Raw genomic sequence first — 18,678 nt, forward strand, 5'->3', positions numbered from 1 at the left:
CTTCCTCGTCTGCAATATCTAAAGCAACAAACTGTAAACTGTATTTCCTTCTTATGCTTTTTCACTTTTTTTTTTTTTATATGAAGGCAGCTGCACTGTTTTCTAACTGTATAGCTTCATATTTTTTGTTTTTCTTTTGTTACATGTCAAGGTTAAGGACAGAGGAATGACAGAGAAAAAAAAAAAAATAGAGCGGAATTTTTAAAATCCCGCTCTCAAAGTGACACTGGGAACCTAAAGTGTCAGACAATGTAGTTATAATGAAGCACCGACAGCAGCTATTTTCTGAAACTTCATCTCGACCTTCGGCCTTCACCTCCATCGCCAGCCCTGAAATTCGACTCGTAGCAGGTGCCATCCAGACGTGTTCTCTTCCCAGCGTCCCTGCTGATTATTATTATTATTTTTTTTTCATGACGTAATGCTGATACTTAAACTTTCTTTGACAGTCCCTTGGTTGCATGTTTTTAATAGAATGCGCAATGTCTTCAAGGCAGTGCAACTTTTGTCACCGCGTTATACACATTCTTTGATAATGTTTACAAAGCTCGCCAAGTGTCCCCAATCTTTTAGTTTTCGAGTAAATGCACTGCTGCACTACCATTGTAGCAACTCGTCTTCTGTGCCACTCTGAACGGTCCAGCCTGTGCACTTTTAATAATCTCAACTTATAAGCACGGCAGATGTACTGGAGTATCAGTTTTCCCCTCGCATGAGTGTTACATATTAGTTTTGCCCAACGTCGGAAAATTCACTTTTCCATCGGCTTTATATTAAGTCTACTTGTATGCCTCAGCTTTTGCTATCGAACTGCCACCTTTCTAGCTCTGTCCACAGCAAGTTGAAAATACATATTTTCTGACTTCAATTCACTTCTGTCATTAATTTAATTAAAAAAAAAAACTATACCAATCCTTCAACATGACACATCTTCACATAACATAATTATGCTGTAGAAAGTGCCATAAAAATCTATTTCGCTGGGTCTCCTCTCAAATGGCCAATGAGGTATATGAAGTTCGTACAGTTTGTTGCCGCCCTGAGTGATCTCTCTCCTTTAAAGACCTATTTCCTTACACTCAGTCTGCAGTAGAGGCAGCTTTACAGAAAAGAAAGGAAACTCGCTGTCTCGTAGGAAGAGATAACACCTACCGCTCACACTTTCTGGGTGTACGCCAAAGTGCGAAGCCTTTGGCATACGACGATAGACGTCAGACGTTATTAACACGAAAAACACTTTTGACAACCCGGGTAATCATATCTGTGGCCTTTAAAGATAGTCGTGGTGAGAGAGCAAAGCGTTTCTGAGAATGGATCATAAATCGAGCCCGTAATTTCCAACTGAAATGCACTACTGCTAAGTGTAGCTCCGGTCAGAGGCATTCGGTCGACTTCTAGGCGAATGTACATACGTGTGAGGAAGTACATAAACCTGCAGCTTGAATTCATCCTTCACAGTTGTACGATTTTTCTTATAATTAATTACAACTTTCTAAACACTCATTTTATACTACAGTCCCCTTGAAAAAAAAAAAAAAAACTCATTCTCTCATACAAACTACTACTTTAAAGTGCTTTCAAAACTTACACAACACGACCATAGCAATGAAAGAGTTAGTGCCACCAGGTGTTCCGTAGCTTTAATATGTACTCGCATTTTCCATGCAGTGTTTTTATTGGCCTCATTTTATTGCCTTATGGATGGAGGGCAAATTTACTACACGTGCTGAATATTATCTTCGCTTGGGAATCCGGGCAAGAGGGTACGGTTTATACACTGATGTAAAGGGATGCAAACTTTTCCCCGATTCTGTGCCGTCCCTCGGGCCGGTGTTGGATGGTGTTAGCGAGGGTTTACGAGGACGCCTGAGAGTTCACGGTGACCCTCGACGCTTGCCTGCCGCAGCTCCCGAACTTGTGTATTTGATGCGAAGTTCTTACACTTTATAATTTTGGCGTGCATGCAGTTTCATCACCAAGAACAGAGGAATAACGTAAATTCGATGTACATGCGGTTTCGTTACCAGGGACATAAATATTACGCAAACCACCTAAAACTGAAGAGGAAAATGGGAAAGAAAGATAGGGGAAAAAACACGAGATATTGGAAAAAAAAGAGAGATTATCTGAAATCAAAGAGACGTGCGAAAAAAAAAAAAATAGAGGGAAAAAGAGATTATCTAAAACCAAAGAGAAACATGGAAACTAAAAATGAGAAGATACGGAAATAAAGAAGATAAAAAAGAAAAAGATCATAAAAAAAGTAAAAAGGAAATAACGAGATAAGAGAATGAGATGACATTATGAAAGTATGCAAAACACACACACACACACACACACACACACACACACACACACACACACACACACAGAGAGAGAGAGAGAGAGAGAGAGAGAGAGAGAGAGAGAGAGAGAGAGAGAGAGAGAGAGAGAGAGAGAGAGAGAGAGAAAGTTACGTGTCACTAAAGCAAGGCAACGGCAGGACAGCATATTAAGAACAAGACGGCGCTCATTCCCTTCCCCAAACCTTTTATTCTGCTCCGGAGACGCCTGGCAGCCACGCAGATTCCCACACAAAGGACCAGATCACTCTTGCGGAAAACCAAAGCCGTACTTCGCAACTCCCTAGTGCGCCATTCCATGCAGCTATCCTTTCTTCACTTCATGTCTTCGTAACGCTTACTATTAATTACGTATGTCTACCTATCTATCTGTCTATCTATACACCAAGCCGGACAAAGCACCAGTTTATATAATTACTATACAAATTAATAACTGCAAAAAAAATAAAGTAATATGATACAAGAATAAGAGTGACGTGGTAATAAATGACATGAAATAATCTATGGCGTTCAGGGTAATAATAAGCCACTGGAGGGAGTGTTGAGGAGTGGCGGGGAGAGAATGGGAGACTTATTGGTGTCGGGTCACATGGATTATTGAAGATCGAAGATGAGTCCACATAAAGAGGGGGCGGAAACTGAAGGATAAGGGCGCGGAATGATAGTGGGCGACATGAATAGGGAACGTTACTCTATGCCAGTAAGGGGAGACCTAAGCAGGGGCGAGTTACTCGTATGCATCCTATAATAAAACTGAATAAATATTTTTGCCATCACTGGAAGTATACAAATAGAAATACACAGGCATAACTATTGTTTACCTATTTCTAACAGTGATGGGAGACTTAGACAAAACAATGAACACTTGTGCCACCATCACATACATAGACGGGCATAACTATTACATTTACCTACTTCTACCTAAGTGGGAAGCTAGATATCAAGCTAAAATGTGCACTAAAATCCACCCCTGTCTAGCTGTGGGGCGTCTGCAGCCTTCATGCAATTCCCACTAAGCTCTGAATAATCTATGTAGGCTTAATCGTGACTCGACAGGGGGATGGGACTTGGTCATGTGTGCCTCTGTTGTCTTCAGTGAGAGGGGAAATGCAAATAAATAACCTCTACAAGTGAGGACAATAATGCCGTTTTCTGATTCTTACAAGACGACGAGGTGACTATATAAGCTGACCTCGTGATAAAAGACAAACAAATACATATAATAGTTGATTTATGCATTTATGTTTGGATGTCTACGGTAAGAGATGTGTTCTATATAGATCGGATGCCAGGCCATAAAGCTACACCCACACACACACACACACACACACACACACATACACACACACGATTGCTAAAAATGGCACCAAAAAGCTCATTCATCTCATTAACTCCTATCTCTGTAAATCTCCTCAATCCTGTGATCCTTCCACTGAGCCCCGCCAACGCCTCTCGCTATCCTGCGCGAGGCTATTTGGCGCTGCGCAGTGCATGACTCCCTTTCCATTACGACATCCTAAGCCGCGTGTTCATTATCTTTTTCTTTCACATCATTTCAAAAGGTGCTATTGCCGTTTTTTTTAAACATTCATGAGTATCTTTGAAACAACAGTAATCATGTTTCTTATATCATATTTTTATCTAACACTAAGGTAAAACTAATTTCAGAGGTGTTATTACCATTTGCAACCTTCGTGAGTACTTCTGCAACAACAGGTATCATATTTCTTACATTATCTTTTTCTCGAACACTAATTTCAAAGGTGCTATTGCCATTTTTTAGTCTCGGTGAATATATTTGCAAAAACAGGCACGACTTTTCTTTTCTTTTGGTCACCGTTACACTCTAAGTCACATGTTCACAATCTGCGACGCGAACTTACAAGCTATATTACTGTTTTCATCTTCCTAGTTATCTCTCCAGCAACAGATATGATTTGTTCTTACAGTAATTTCCTTTATTTGTTCTCCACTATTCTTCCTCAGGCACGTGTTCGCTGCTTCTCTCTTACACTAATTTAAAAGTTGTCTATACTGTTATTTTCAACTCGTTTGATATATCTGTGGTCCTTACTGTTTTCTCCTCCTTTGCTCCCAAGTACATTTTTGATAAGAAACGTGTTCAGAAAATTCTGCTCTTACGCTAATGTAAAATCTATGTTACTATTTTGACTCCGTTATGTCTTTCTTCGACATCTCGCAATTTTTTTTCCTCCTTTCCTCCCTAACACATCTTATAAGCCACACGTCCACATTCAATATTTAAAATAAACTCCCCTATTACCATTTCTCACCGAACTAAATATATCCACAACACGCATGGCTTTGAAATTTTTCCTCCTTCAGCTTCCTTTTTCAGACAAGAGATTACAATGTCAAGGCCACCAGGAGATTGCCAGAACTTTATGTAACGTAAATAATTTATTTCTTATGTTTCTATCATTTCCTTGGTCGCTGTTGTTGTTTTATGCGTCTCTCACCTCTAGCTATTTCAGATGTTGAACTTCCGAGGCCTGAGTTTCCCATTTTGTACTAATCTGCACACTTTACGTCTACAAGTACTGCTGTTTTTGTCACTACTTTCTGCCACTTATAGAGCTTAAATGACTTCCAGAGTAACAGATGTCGCCTTATTGCTGTGAAGATTGGTAGAGCGTGGGAAAAGTTTCATCGAATGGACGTAGTGGTACAGAAAGGGAATGCGGACTATAATCTGAAACACTTCCGCACCGCACCTCCAATAATTGAGGCTACACGGGTTATCAAGGGTTCTTTTATGGTTCTTGTGGCAAATTAACACAATTTTCACGTTATTAACAGGAAGAACTCTCTTGAGAACCCGGTTAATGATATATGTGGTCTTTGAAGATAATCATGGTGAGAGAGCTGTGTTTCAGAATACGAGTCTAATTTTGCGTAGTCATAATTGTTTCCCTTACGTGTTGGAGGGAAAGGTGGACGGGGAGAAGCCTTTTCCTTTACTATCATACACATTTTTTCTTCGTTAAGTGAGATAATGTGTAATGCATAAGTGGTATACATGGGCTGAAACCAGAACGAATTTCATATTGTCTATACAGTGCGACAATGAAAATATTTTGTCTCATCCTGTCTTGGTGGAGCTGATCAGCAACACCCACGCGATGTTTTGTTTATATCCGTGTGGATTTCTTTTACTGTAAACATTGCTCTTTACTGCTTGCTATTGATGAAACTAATTAAGCAAATACTTAATCTTCATATGACGTATTAGCTCTGCATGAACACCATTAGACTTCTATTCGTATTTTGAATATTAGTTATGAGACTTTTCCTTCGACTGCATTCAAGAAAATAAAAAAATAAAAAAAATACATATATACGGTACAAAATAATACAATGGAACACAGGAGAAGTAGAAGCAGCTGCATACCTGCTGAACCTAACTATGTAGTGTGCTGGTGACAACCTACACCAAGTTAAACTAAAACACGTAGGGCAGCAAAGGCGAAAGATGATGAGTTGAATCTGCAGAGCCATCGAAATCACAGGCGGCTTTGTGTACTGTAATCATGGTTACTGTCTGCTAATCTGCGGGCAAGAAGCTTCTGACAACAATCAAATTCTTCCCATGCCTCATAGATGTAGTCACCACTTTGCAGCCTCTGCCTCGCTGAGTAACTAAAACCACCTAAACGACATTTACTTCACTTGACCATCAACGTTTCAGATCCCATTGTGGATTCCCCGTGTTTGTGATGGTCTGGGAGGCGCTATAAAGTTCCGCGGAAGAATTCAACCTGACAGCTATAAACGAGGCTGCTGAGCGTTAGTCGGAACACATTTCACGCAAGATTAAACCGAGTGACGTGTGGCGGAGACAACGACCCGATTAAGAACTTCCATTGTTTTTTTTTTCCCCCTCTGCTGCCGGGAGAGCGAGAGGCGTTTCTAACTTTATATATGCGGCGTGGCACAGTGCTCATTAACGATGTAACTGAGGAGGACCGGTGTGGTCTCATTAGTGGTGCTTCAGTGTGCGTGTGTTGGTGTCAAAATCTTAACCCTGCAATAAATTATTCAAACACATAATATCCGAGGTAAGAGTCATGCTGAAGATTATTATTTTCTACATTACACACACACACACACACATATATATATATATATATATATATATATATATATATATATATATATATATATATATATATATATATATATATATATATATATATATATATATATACATATATATATATATATATATATATATATATACATATATATATATATATATATATATATATATATATATATATATATATATATATATATATATATATATGTATATATATGTATATATATATATATATATATATATATATATATATATATATATATATATATATATAAATATATATATATATATATATATATATATATATATATATATATATATATATATATATATATATATATATATATATATATATATATATATATATATATATATATTTTTTTTTTTATTTATTTATTTTTAATGAGCTATTTTATATTACAAAGGCATCGCTACTCATCCTGAGGCCCATGTATAGCGGAGTGACTGTATTGAAGAGTTGATATTGCTTAAGAAAAATTACCAACTTAACAGAAGAATATATTCCTTTTATCTTGAGGCAGCAAGGGAGGCATAGCGACAGAACGCATGACGTGAGAAAAAGGGCTGAATGAGATTGAGGTCTTTCACTGTGTTGTGTTTTTGACTTTTGTGTGAATGTAACACCGCCCAAAATACAACGATCGTTCTCATGTTTATATAGGGAAGGATGAGGTCTTTTATATGGAACCTGTATCTAGGAGTTAAAAACTATAAATTTTACATCGCACCCAACGTTACTGAAACTGACTTACAAAGAGTTAGTGTTTTTTTTTTTTTATAATTTCGATCTATGCGTAAATGAAGGATAGCCGGGGATATTCTGTCAAATATAGATTTCTAAATGATTTTCTATAATTTTGTTACGTGGGATGAGAAGAAGCGAAAAAAAAGTGACAATCATCGCGTCCTTATAACAGTAAAATTTAAGCGGACATAATTAGTTCCAGGTGTGTCTTCATATTAAGCTCTTTAAATAATATGCATCGTAGGAAGGTAAGACAAAAAAAAAGGCAGAGCGTTGTAGAATTTTACTCATGAAATAGCAAAGCACTGTGCGTTTCAGTAAAGAACACTGTACTATTTGAGCAACTCGGTTTTAAAAGCCACACCGTGTTCAAACATAGATCTAACAGTTTCACATTATTTCAACCTGAAGAGCAGTAAAAAAATAACTTGCAAAAACTAGACAAAAAAAAAAAAAAAAAAAGAAAAAAGAAAAAGAGAGTCGACAGGGTACTCATTCATTCGTTCCCGAAGGTCATGGCCAGAAGTGTGGCTGCTGCGAGTTCGGCGTGAAGTTATGTAATGTAAATCCCTCGGAACGACATGCATAGGCACAAAGCGGCCTCACCATTCCTCGAGCAACTTTTTTTTTATCTCTCTCTCACCAGTTCAGTGGTATTTGCAGGGCTCGGGATTTTTTTTTTTTTTTCTACCATCGTTCCCACCACTCGTGAAGCTTCCTTTACTGATCCCTTTATTGCTGACTGACTAACACGGGTAACATTCATCCCCAAAATAGTGGCCATAGAAGTCTCTAGTGTCCATTTTTCTTTCGTGCCACTGTGGGCCGCTGCTCGTCCTCGCAATGGAGGAGTCCAGTCTCGCCCCGACCACCGGCCATAACCTCGCCTCTCCCTACCCCCGTCCACACGGCCAGCGGTGGCCGGGGTGTGCTGCAACTAGAGTAATTTAAGACTAATTTGTATGCTAATTCTCGCCACGCAACGGGGATACAGTTTGCATTTCCTGTGAGTCAGGTTCGTCGAGACTCAGGCGCATGCCAATCTTATCTACAGCATTACTTTCCTTTGTTCGGAGCGAGCCATTGAGACATTTTGTGAGTTTATTGCAGCTCGGGACCAGCACTTCCATTTTACACAGCCTTTCCAACCACCAGGTCTGTGACGCTACCAAAAACTGAAAGCTTTCTATTTTATATTTTCAGATTATTTTCATGAAGATTAGGACACACACACACACACACACACACACACACACACACACACACAGTCGCCTTTACAGAATATTTCAAAATATAACATAGTATACTATAAAATAATTAAACCACAATCATATTTATGTATTTACAATATAATATTGAAATTTTTTTGCAAGATTTTCAAAAATATAGTAGTATCAAGTCATGTCTTGACAGGTGAGCATCGTGCTTCATCACGTCATCATCGAGGGAGCGTTTGTCACTTTTATATCCATTTTTTTTCTTTTTTTTTTTTTGATAAATAATAGCTTTCGTCTATTTGCTCCACCTGATACTCTCTAAGACGAGGCCTCTGTGTCGTCACTTCAGCAGAGGTAGCTAATCTCTCTTGATGTAAGGCTCTGGGTCAACCGTGACTCCTGCCATACCTCACACCTTCATCTTCCGGCCTGCCACGCCTCGTACTGGTGAGGCAGCTCGCCCTTCCCCTGCCATTCACACCTACTTACATCTCACCTCATTACATCTTGCATTATTTGACCTTCTGTGTCCTCTCAAAGTCGGCTACACACACCTGTACCTAAGCCACCTCTCTTCACCTGTCACCTCTAACCACTTTGCAGTCCCAGCCCGGCTTAACACACTAAGAGCACCTCACTGTTTGGCCCATCTAGACTAATGTGTTTGATTGAACCCGCCTCGCAGTCACTACAAGTATCAAAATTCTTATTTATTTATTTACTTTTAACTCTGAAAATGAATGTATTTACTTAAGTCATCCTACAGCAGTTCTTAAGTAAACACGAGTAAAGAGATGCGTAAAAAGAAACAAAATCTCGCGTTGCCAAAATGTAATCTACAAATCCAAGCAGTTTCTTTTCGTACAATTATGGAGCTCCAGAGAGAGAGAGAGAGAGAGAGAGAGAGAGAGAGAGAGAGAGAGAGAGAGAGAGAGAGAGAGAGAGAGAGAGAGAGAGAGGGAGCGCCGAGAAGTCAGGAAAGCTAACTACACACATTGTTATGACCTTGTTATATGTGTGTTGTCATGTTAAAACTTCTGCTTCCCGTCTTCCTGTACGTACTCCATTGATGAGACGAAAAGCTTTTCATTTCACCCTCTCTAGAAGAGCGATATGAGTGGAACCCCCCCCCAAACATGTGAGGCATACTCCACACATACAGAGTTAGCAGCTGGAAGGGTGAGAAAAACTGGCGGAGACGTCTCAGATCGCCTAACTTCATAAAAGTGACAGACAGACAGACAGGCAGACAGACAGAGAGACACACACACACACACAAAAAAAAAAGAAATATGAAATAAACACAAAAGATAAAATATAAATGAATAAAAAGTGAACTAAAAAGTAACCTCAAAACCTTTCACACTTCAGATGAGAGAGAGAGAGAGAGAGAGAGAGAGAGAGAGAGAGAGAGAGAGAGAGAGAGAGAGAGAGAGAGAGAGAGAGAGAGAGAGAGAGAGAGAGAGAGAGAGAGAGAGAGCACAAAATATTTTAAGTGATACGACAGATATGAGATGGAACATGAACAAACAAAAAAAAAAGACACGCTTGAAAACACACACAAAAAAAAGAGGCGGAGGAAGAAAAAAAATATATATATAGAAAGATGAAAAGATTACCGTGTCGTGTTGTGATGAGTAAAAGAGAATGAGATGGGACATAAAGTGTGGGCGGAAGGGGATGAGGCAGAGAAGCAGGTGACAGGATGTGATGTGGAGCGTGATGTGGAGTGAGAGAGAGAGAGAGAGAGAGAGAGAGAGAGAGAGAGAGAGAGAGAGAGAGAGAGAGAGAGAGAGAGAGAGAGAGAGAGAGAGAGAGAGTGTGTACATGGGAAGGAGGGAAGCAAGGAAAGTGTGATAATGGTCGAAGATAAGGGAGAAGATGGATACCCCAGGAGGAAAGGCGAGGGGAGGAAGACTGGTGGAGTGGATGGTGAGCAGAGGAGTGAAGACAAACGAGGAAAATCAAAGGAAACTAAACAAGTAAACAAAAATATTTATTTCATACAGAGGCGCTTCAATTTTTCTTTCCCCCACCCTCTTGTTCCTTTTAATTATATCACGCACTGAGAGAGAGAGAGAGAGAGAGAGAGAGAGAGAGAGAGAGAGAGAGAGAGAGAGAGAGAGAGAGAGAGAGAGAGAGAGAGAGAGAGTTTGTATCTTCTCTCTTTCGTATTTATTCAACTTACACGAAGAGGAAAAAAGCGGAGGGAAAAAGTGAAGGCGGAGGGATGAAAGGAGAAGCGGAAAGGAAGGAGGCTGCGTTTGACAAATCCTCTCTGCCCACAAACCACCACCGCCTTGGGTCCCGATAGAAGACTGTCTGATAATTTTCTTTCTTTCCAAACTTTCTTTTAAAATTTACCAACTTGTATGTTTCCAGAGCTCTCTCTCTCTCTCTCTCTCTCTCTCTCTCTCTCTCTCTCTCTCTCTCTCTCTCTCTCTCTCTCTCTCTCTCTCTAGCTAGCTAGCGTCATTTTTATTGGTTCTAGTAGACAAAAAGTACAAAAAAAAAGGTTAAAATTTGTATTAAACGAAGTGCCTCTTGGGAAGCAGGCGTGTGGTTAATGTGTGGGATGGGGGGAGTGCGGTACATACAGACAGACATACGTGGGTAGCAGTGGGCGTGTATGCAGGAGCGGCTAAAAGGAAAGGTGGTTTCTCGTTGGCGTTGACACCCAAAGGTTCGAGACACCTCTATTTACTAAACAAACGAAACAGTTCTGCGATTCCAATTTGTGGTCGCGGGTAATATGAAAGAGATGACAACGTGATATGTTCCCAATTTACTAGCAATAAATTGGCATAGCGTCAGGTAACGGACTACAAACACTCCACCTTGTCAAGTGACCGCTTTTGCTCTCCATTATATGCTTATTTTCATCGCCAATTTGCCACTTTAATAAAACTAATGCGATGAAGAAAACACGCCATATTACATTTTCCTGGAAGCTGAAATACGTAGAACTTTGTGTGAAATATATTGGTATTCCTTAGATACAGTTGCCGCTTCATAATTATGACGCCAGTTAAGTTAGATGGTTAGCAATCAGTCATTTCCTGCTTCACTGCAACTATTAATTCGCAGCGCAGTCATTGTTATTATGCAGCCTCTGCGAATCCCGCCAAGGGCACTGCCGGAGTGTTCGTCAGTGATAACGCCACGCAGTCTAGCGGGCGGCGCGGCGGTATTGCCTCCGGGGGGAAATACGAGAGGAAAGAACAATTTATCCGTGGTATAATATAAGTAGATTAGATATTTCCAGTGACTGTGTTTCCTGCAGGGAATAGAGGGAGGAACAACGTGTATGTGGCTTTATTTACATTAGCCTTATTTATGAAGATTGTATCACAGAACATGCCAGTGTGAGTAATGCTCATAGCGGCAACTCTACGCAGTAATGTTAAGTCGGTCGTGAAGGAAGCGGCCGTCTGGTGGGTGAGGGTTGAGCTGGAAGCGTCTCCACGTATAACTGTGTTTATTTGGAATCTAATCAAGAGGGTAAAAGCTGTGCACAGTTGGCCAGATTTCTTCCCCTGCAGTGGTCAGCAGTACTTTGGCTGCAGCACACACAACTAGAGGTTTGGCGATGGACGGCGTTGCAAATCAGCAGAGCTCGCGGCAAACTCCGTCCGGCCACGCAGCTGTGCCCAATGATTCTCTAAGTTCTGCTCACATTTCTGCTGATATTGCTGGGGCGAATGGTGCACTGGGATTTAACTGGTGCGGTACAGTTACAATTGGCTTGGGTGATGACCCTATTGGTTGTGACGAATGTGATGAGCGGTTCCCCCCAGAGTCCATGTATACGGCACTTCCTGAACATTAATTTGAGGACACACTGAGACTGGAAGGGGTGGGCATGTCATTTACTTGCCATAAACGCATATAGGCCGCCTAAGCACTCTCCTCGGGTCAACAGAGATCCGCCCTTCCAGCGCTGCACTAGCTGAGGGTAAACAGTACACCAGATGGATACGGATCAGTAGAACTTGAGGTAATCATTTGATCTACTCTAACTTCGCCTCATCAGTAGTACTTGTATTCACCTATTGTAACTTCTGATGACTGTAATGCCCCTTTCCTAAATGCAGGAGGGGGAGGAGGAGGAGGAGGAGGAGGAGAGAGGAGGAGGGGGAGTTGAAGTTATACAAAGGACAAGCAAATAGTAGTAGACCTGTTAAGCCTTAAGAGACCGTTTGTGAAGCACTATGCTATCTACGATCTAAAATAAGAGCTGTTAGGTAGTAAAAGCGAAAGAAGGAGGAGGAAGAGGAGGAGGAGGAGGAGGAGGAGGAGGAGGAGGAGTCTCTTTATTAGATCGTAATCGTCACATTTTCGGTCATATTAGACGAAAAACACCCACGAAATGAGGCAATTACATTATTCCTTGAGACATAACATTGGGAAGTGGTGGGGGCTTAGCGGTGGACTCAGGATGTCTTTTATTTATTTATTTATTTTTTCAGTCCCGTTCACGCGTAACCTCAAGTCATCCTCAGACACAATAACCTCGACAGCGATCGTGGCTAGAGAGCACTGGATGGCGTGGAAAATGTTGTGTATCTTTAAGAGAAATAAGTATAGAAGTATATTATTTACAAGTCATTATCGTAACATCACAGAAAACGGAATCTGACGGGTTAATAAAATGTCAAAGTATGAGGAACTTTGAGTGAGAAGTGAGAAGAGTTGTATTTATCATCTATTTGGGATCAATGTCTGGTATGAAAAAAGAAATAATAATAAATAAATAAAGTGACAAATACGATAGATATATTAATAAACAAATTGATAAATAATTGATCAACCATTACTCAAACATCGAGAATAAAATCTGACACGTTACTGAAATGTTAAGTATTTTCTTTAAAGGAGAGAAATTGTATATATTATTTATTATAGGCTCTGTCTAAAAAAAAAAAAGAAAGAAAAGAAAATAGTAATAATAATAATAATAACAATAATAATAATAATAATAATAATAATAAACAAGCATTTTCAAGTACGTATTTCCAGTTGTACTTATTCTCCAAAAGATGTTGAAGAGCTCGCAAAAAAAGTACAGCAAACACGTCAAGAGCGGATATTTCAGAATTAATGGAGAGAGAGAGAGAGAGAGAGAGAGAGAAAAAAAAAGGACCGGGTACACGAAAACGTTAATTTCCTGAAGCAATAAATTTCACGGAGAAAATGTGTATACTTAAAGCTGTTATCTTCAGTGGAACGCCGTGAAAGCAGCTGAATACTTTGAAATAATTAAAAGACTCAGGTTTTAATGCACTTCCGTTATTTGTGTAATACCATCCGGTGTAATGCTCTCTCTCTCTCTCTCTCTCTCTCTCTCTCTCTCTCTCTCTCTCTCTCTCTCTCTCTCTCTCTCTCTCTCTCTCTCTCTCTCTCTCTCTCTCTCTCTCTGTCATCCACCTACCCACACACACTCACAAACAAACAGATTTCCGGGACGATGTTTACACGAGGCTCGGCGCAGCTCAGAGGCTTAGGATTGGGTGTGCTGGGTGCGTGGCCTCATCCAAAGATAATCCGGCTTAATGAACCCCATATCTGGACAAATGAGGTGAGGGAGTGCTTACTGAGAATTGCACGAGCGAATTTGTATGGAAGGCGATAATACTAAAAATGGAATGATTTGGAAATTTGAACTGGGTATTGAATGAGTACCTTGAAACATAAATGTGTCTCAAGAAACTAGATACAGATTAATAATAGACGTGTACCAAGAGGTTTCATGTACTAGAAATAAATGTTCTGATATTCCCGTTAAAGACTACCTTTAAAGCTAAGGTATGATGGACTTTACCTGAACAGTATTGGACATGGAAAATGTGAGAAAAAAAAAAACAATTAAAAGTAATAATGATAATGAAATTAGAAATGGATTATGGGGGAGACGAAACTTTAACAAAATAAAACACATTTAAGTGGACAGTTAGTGGGTCGCAACGGGAAATCAAATGATACAAGAAGGGAGGCCTGACAATAAGCTGGATGGAAAGGTATGTCAAGACACCTGAAATGCATGGACAAGCAACAGAGGTCAGTGGAGAAGCTTGGAGGAAATCTGCACTCTGTAGTGGTATCATATAGACTGCTGCTGCTGCTGCTTCTGAAATTTACTCATTGAAGGCATCTGCGCACACACACACACACACACACACACACACACACACACACACACACACACACATATATATATATTGTTCGTGTCCTTTCCGTTCCGAAGAAAAGGAATAACAAATGGCATATATTGCTTGGAGGTTGAACTCAAGAGATCATCTGCTTTCTACGAATTTGGGAGGGAAGGATTACGAATAACAAGAAGACAAATTCCGCTTTTCAAACCAAAAAAAAAAAAAAAAAAAGGAAATGTTTCGAAACAATAAAATTCGTTTCTTGGAATACGTGCAGATACTACTCGTAAAAATTAAACAAAATTTTTTGTGTAAACCTAAATAGAATAACGAGTAATTCATTATATTCTGACGAGGTAAGAGAAAAATAATTACTGGGCTAAATGGAATAAAAAAAAAAATAAATAAATAAAGCTGATATCTTCGCAAAAATTTCAGGAGGGAAAAGATAAATATATGAACGAGTGCTCATAAAAAAAGAATGGATAAAATAGCAAAATGAACCAGAATGAAAGCACATAAACCAGAAAAGGAAAAAAATGGATGCACTTAAAAAAAAAATAAAAAAAAAGAAGCTACCAGACAACAGAAGGACTATTATGCGAGACAGAACAAAACAGTAAAAAAAAAAAAAACTGAAGAATAGTAAAAAAAAAAAAGCCGAGAATGATACCCACTGAAACAACAAAGGAAGAATAAATATCACGATAGAAGAGAAGCAATGGAAACAAAACAGCTAATACAAATTTTTCTCTCTCTCTCTCTCTCTCTCTCTCTCTCTCTCTCTCTCTCTCTCTCTCTCTCTCTCTCTCTCTCTCTCTCTCTCTCTCACCAACTTATCTTAATTAATTCCTACCTTGCCTCCCTTCCTTCTTTCATTCTTTTTTTTCTCTCACTTCTCTCACCAGTCTACCTCCCTTTATCCTTCATTTCCTCCCTCCCTCCTTTTCCCTTCTTCTGTCCCTCTTTCATTTTCTCCTCGGTTCTGTATTACCTCTCCCCACCGCCGTGTCTCCATTCTTCACCCTCACTAATCGCAGCTATATTCCTTTTAACCCTCGTCTGACAAGGTGATCTAGAAGAGACGGATCCAATTACACGGCTGAAATGTATGGCTCATTTCAGGGTAGTAAGTCTCTTGGAAAAAATAATGCGAGATGTTTCATGGAGGGAGGGAGAGAGGGAGGGAGGGAGGGAGGGAGGGAGGGTGACTTTGTTTTGATTTGGCTTCATCCTTTATGCAGCTTGCTCTGGTTCGTTAAGGATCCATTCGAAAGGGAAGAGAGAAAAGGCTCTTTAATTAGGGAAACTGCAGAGTCTCCTGGTGCCCTTGCATGAGATTTTGCTGGGTAACAAGACTAGAGAGAGAGAGAGAGAGAGAGAGAGAGAGAGAGAGAGAGAGAGAGAGAGAGAGAGAGAGAGAGAGAGAGAGAGAGAGAGAGAGAGAGAGAGAGAGAGAGAGAGAGAGGCATATACATATACATACATGCATACACAGACAAGCAGAAAGACAGGAAGTAAGACTGAAGTATAAATTACTGGAGAATATACAACACTGCTTCCTTCCAGAGCGAAGTTTCAAGACACTATGGAGGCTAAATTGTCCGCTTAATTTATTTCTGAAGTACCCATTGTTTCTTTCTTTATGGAGGGCAGTTAAACTTTCCCTCACCCTATTTTTCTCACCAAGACTGATTTATAGTCTTAGTTAGTATAATTTCGTTGCCACAATAAACAACGACACGATAGTCTGTACACTTTCCCCTCATAAATCTCAATTTCAACTCGTGTAGCCATCTCTGCCAGGAATACTCGCTTGGTTGATGGAGATATAGACTCGAACTGTGAAGATCTTTGTGGCATACTCACCAGATATTTATTTATTTATCTAGTTTTTGGTGGTGCTTTTTCCGCCTCACTTGTACGTGATATTATTTTACAGACACACCTTGTAGTCACTGAAACTTACACCGTGAAGTAAAGCGCAATATCTTTTGGTTATCATGTACTCGTGTCTGGTGATTGGATATTAGAATATGCGTGGAGGATGTTCGATTTCTATAAGGTGCATCCCACGGAGGAGCACTGCGATCACCTCCTGTCTACCCGCATGTGTTTGTTCTATGGAGCAAGTGACGTCAATGGACACCACTGATGTTTCTTTTCTAGTGTAGAGGAATTATTTTATGCTTAGTCAGCAAAGTCTAATGGTTACGATAAAACACTCTGTTACAATTAAAGTTATATTTATAAAGACTAAGGTATGACAAGAACTTATACTCATACAACTACATAGCAAAAGATACAGCAATTTACTGTATTACGCCACACGAATTAGCGTGAGGGTTTGCAGCGCTAAACAATAATTCCACTGTGAACACACGACGCAAAGGCATTTTCAGAATAGTCCAATTAACTTGCAAGTGTCGTCTGAATGATGTGAATTAGCACTAGACGGCGATGAAGAATTCCTTGCCAGTGGAGAGTACAAGTGTTCCATTCCCGCCACCGCTTCTGGTCCTTCGAGGCGGAACGGTATCACGCTTCTCAATAAAGATCATATCTATTTTTACATTTTGGATGATTCTCCGTAATTTTGTAAGGAGAGCAATGAGGGAAATTTTCCATAACAACGTAAATTTCTCTCTCATTCTTCTGTGTCCTTCGTTTCCTCCTCATCCACCATCACCATCTCCTCCTCCCTCTCCTTCCCCATTTTTCTTTTTCTTTCTTTCTTTTTTTTTTTTTTTGGTGTATGTGTTTTAGTTTCGATATTGCCTCTCCCCTCCGTCACTTTGATAAGGGATCTTGGATTGGAGATGCAGCCATTAAACGAAGATGAATGGCAGGGTATGTCTATCTTACAGCTATCTAGTAACACCAGTCGTTCATTCACACACAAACACACACACACACACACACACACACACACACACACGCTACAAGAAAGAAAAAAAGAAACATTGATAAACGTCCATCAACTGTTTCTTCCTTTTCTTCTTCTTTTTTTTTTATCTACAATTGATACAAAAAGTGATCCCTGGAAACCCAGTGCATTTCTATGAATCGAATCTGATGAACTGCTATATCATGAACTTAGCAAAGACGAAGAATTAGCGATGTGATATGTGGAGGATGGTCAGGTACTGCTTTTTTTTCCTATTTTTTTATTTATTTATTTGTTATTATTATTATTATTATTATTATTATTATTATTATTATTTTCTTTTTTTCAGAATATGACATCGCTATTTTAGGCAACTGTACCTATCTGGCGCAGGACTGAAGGGTTGTGGTGGTTTGGCTGACAGTCAGTTAAATTCTCACTCCTGCATTTTGTAATATGTATACATATCAAAGGCTTTTGACACGAGTGGGAAAATATTTAAGCTCTTACAAATTCTAACTTATTCCATGCGCGTCACGTCCAGGACCAGATCACGCGGCTCATGCACGACCTGTCTGCTCGTATGTTCTCACGAATCCGAGGTAATGCACTTGACTTGTTACTGAATTGGATTTCTTAAAACTTCTCAAGCTCTTTTAGGAATTCACAAAATCTTACGTTTCGTAGATTTAGACTTTTCTTTCTCTTGATACGTTTCCTATGCATCTTTCCATGTTTTTTTTTTTTCCAAATGTCTACAACACTAAAATATAGTTTAATCATATTCGACTTTATTGAATTCAGTTTCTCCAAGTATCTCCAGCTTCTTTGGAGATTCACGTAACTTAATTTTCGTGGTTTAGAACGTCTCTTATATGCACCGTATTACATGTTTCTTCCAACCCTTTTGGCAATTTACATAACTTATCACAGTTTTAGTACGATTCTTCTTGATATATTTTCTATAGGAACATAAGAGAGGACACTACAATGCCTAGTTGACCTACATGAGGGAGCCCCTGAACCTAAGCATGGTACTACCGCACTATGCTCGCAGAATAATATGCCCATAATGCCTGTGATGAATTACGTCACACTTCAAGTATTAGAGGCTTCAGTGGGTTATTATTAAAGTTATCAAATTAATGCAATATACCATCACGCCACCACAGTGAAATATACCTTCATTTATAC

The sequence above is a fragment of the Scylla paramamosain genome, chromosome 14 (assembly GCF_035594125.1).
Source record: "Scylla paramamosain isolate STU-SP2022 chromosome 14, ASM3559412v1, whole genome shotgun sequence".
NCBI classification, from domain to species: Eukaryota; Metazoa; Arthropoda; class Malacostraca; order Decapoda; family Portunidae; genus Scylla; species Scylla paramamosain.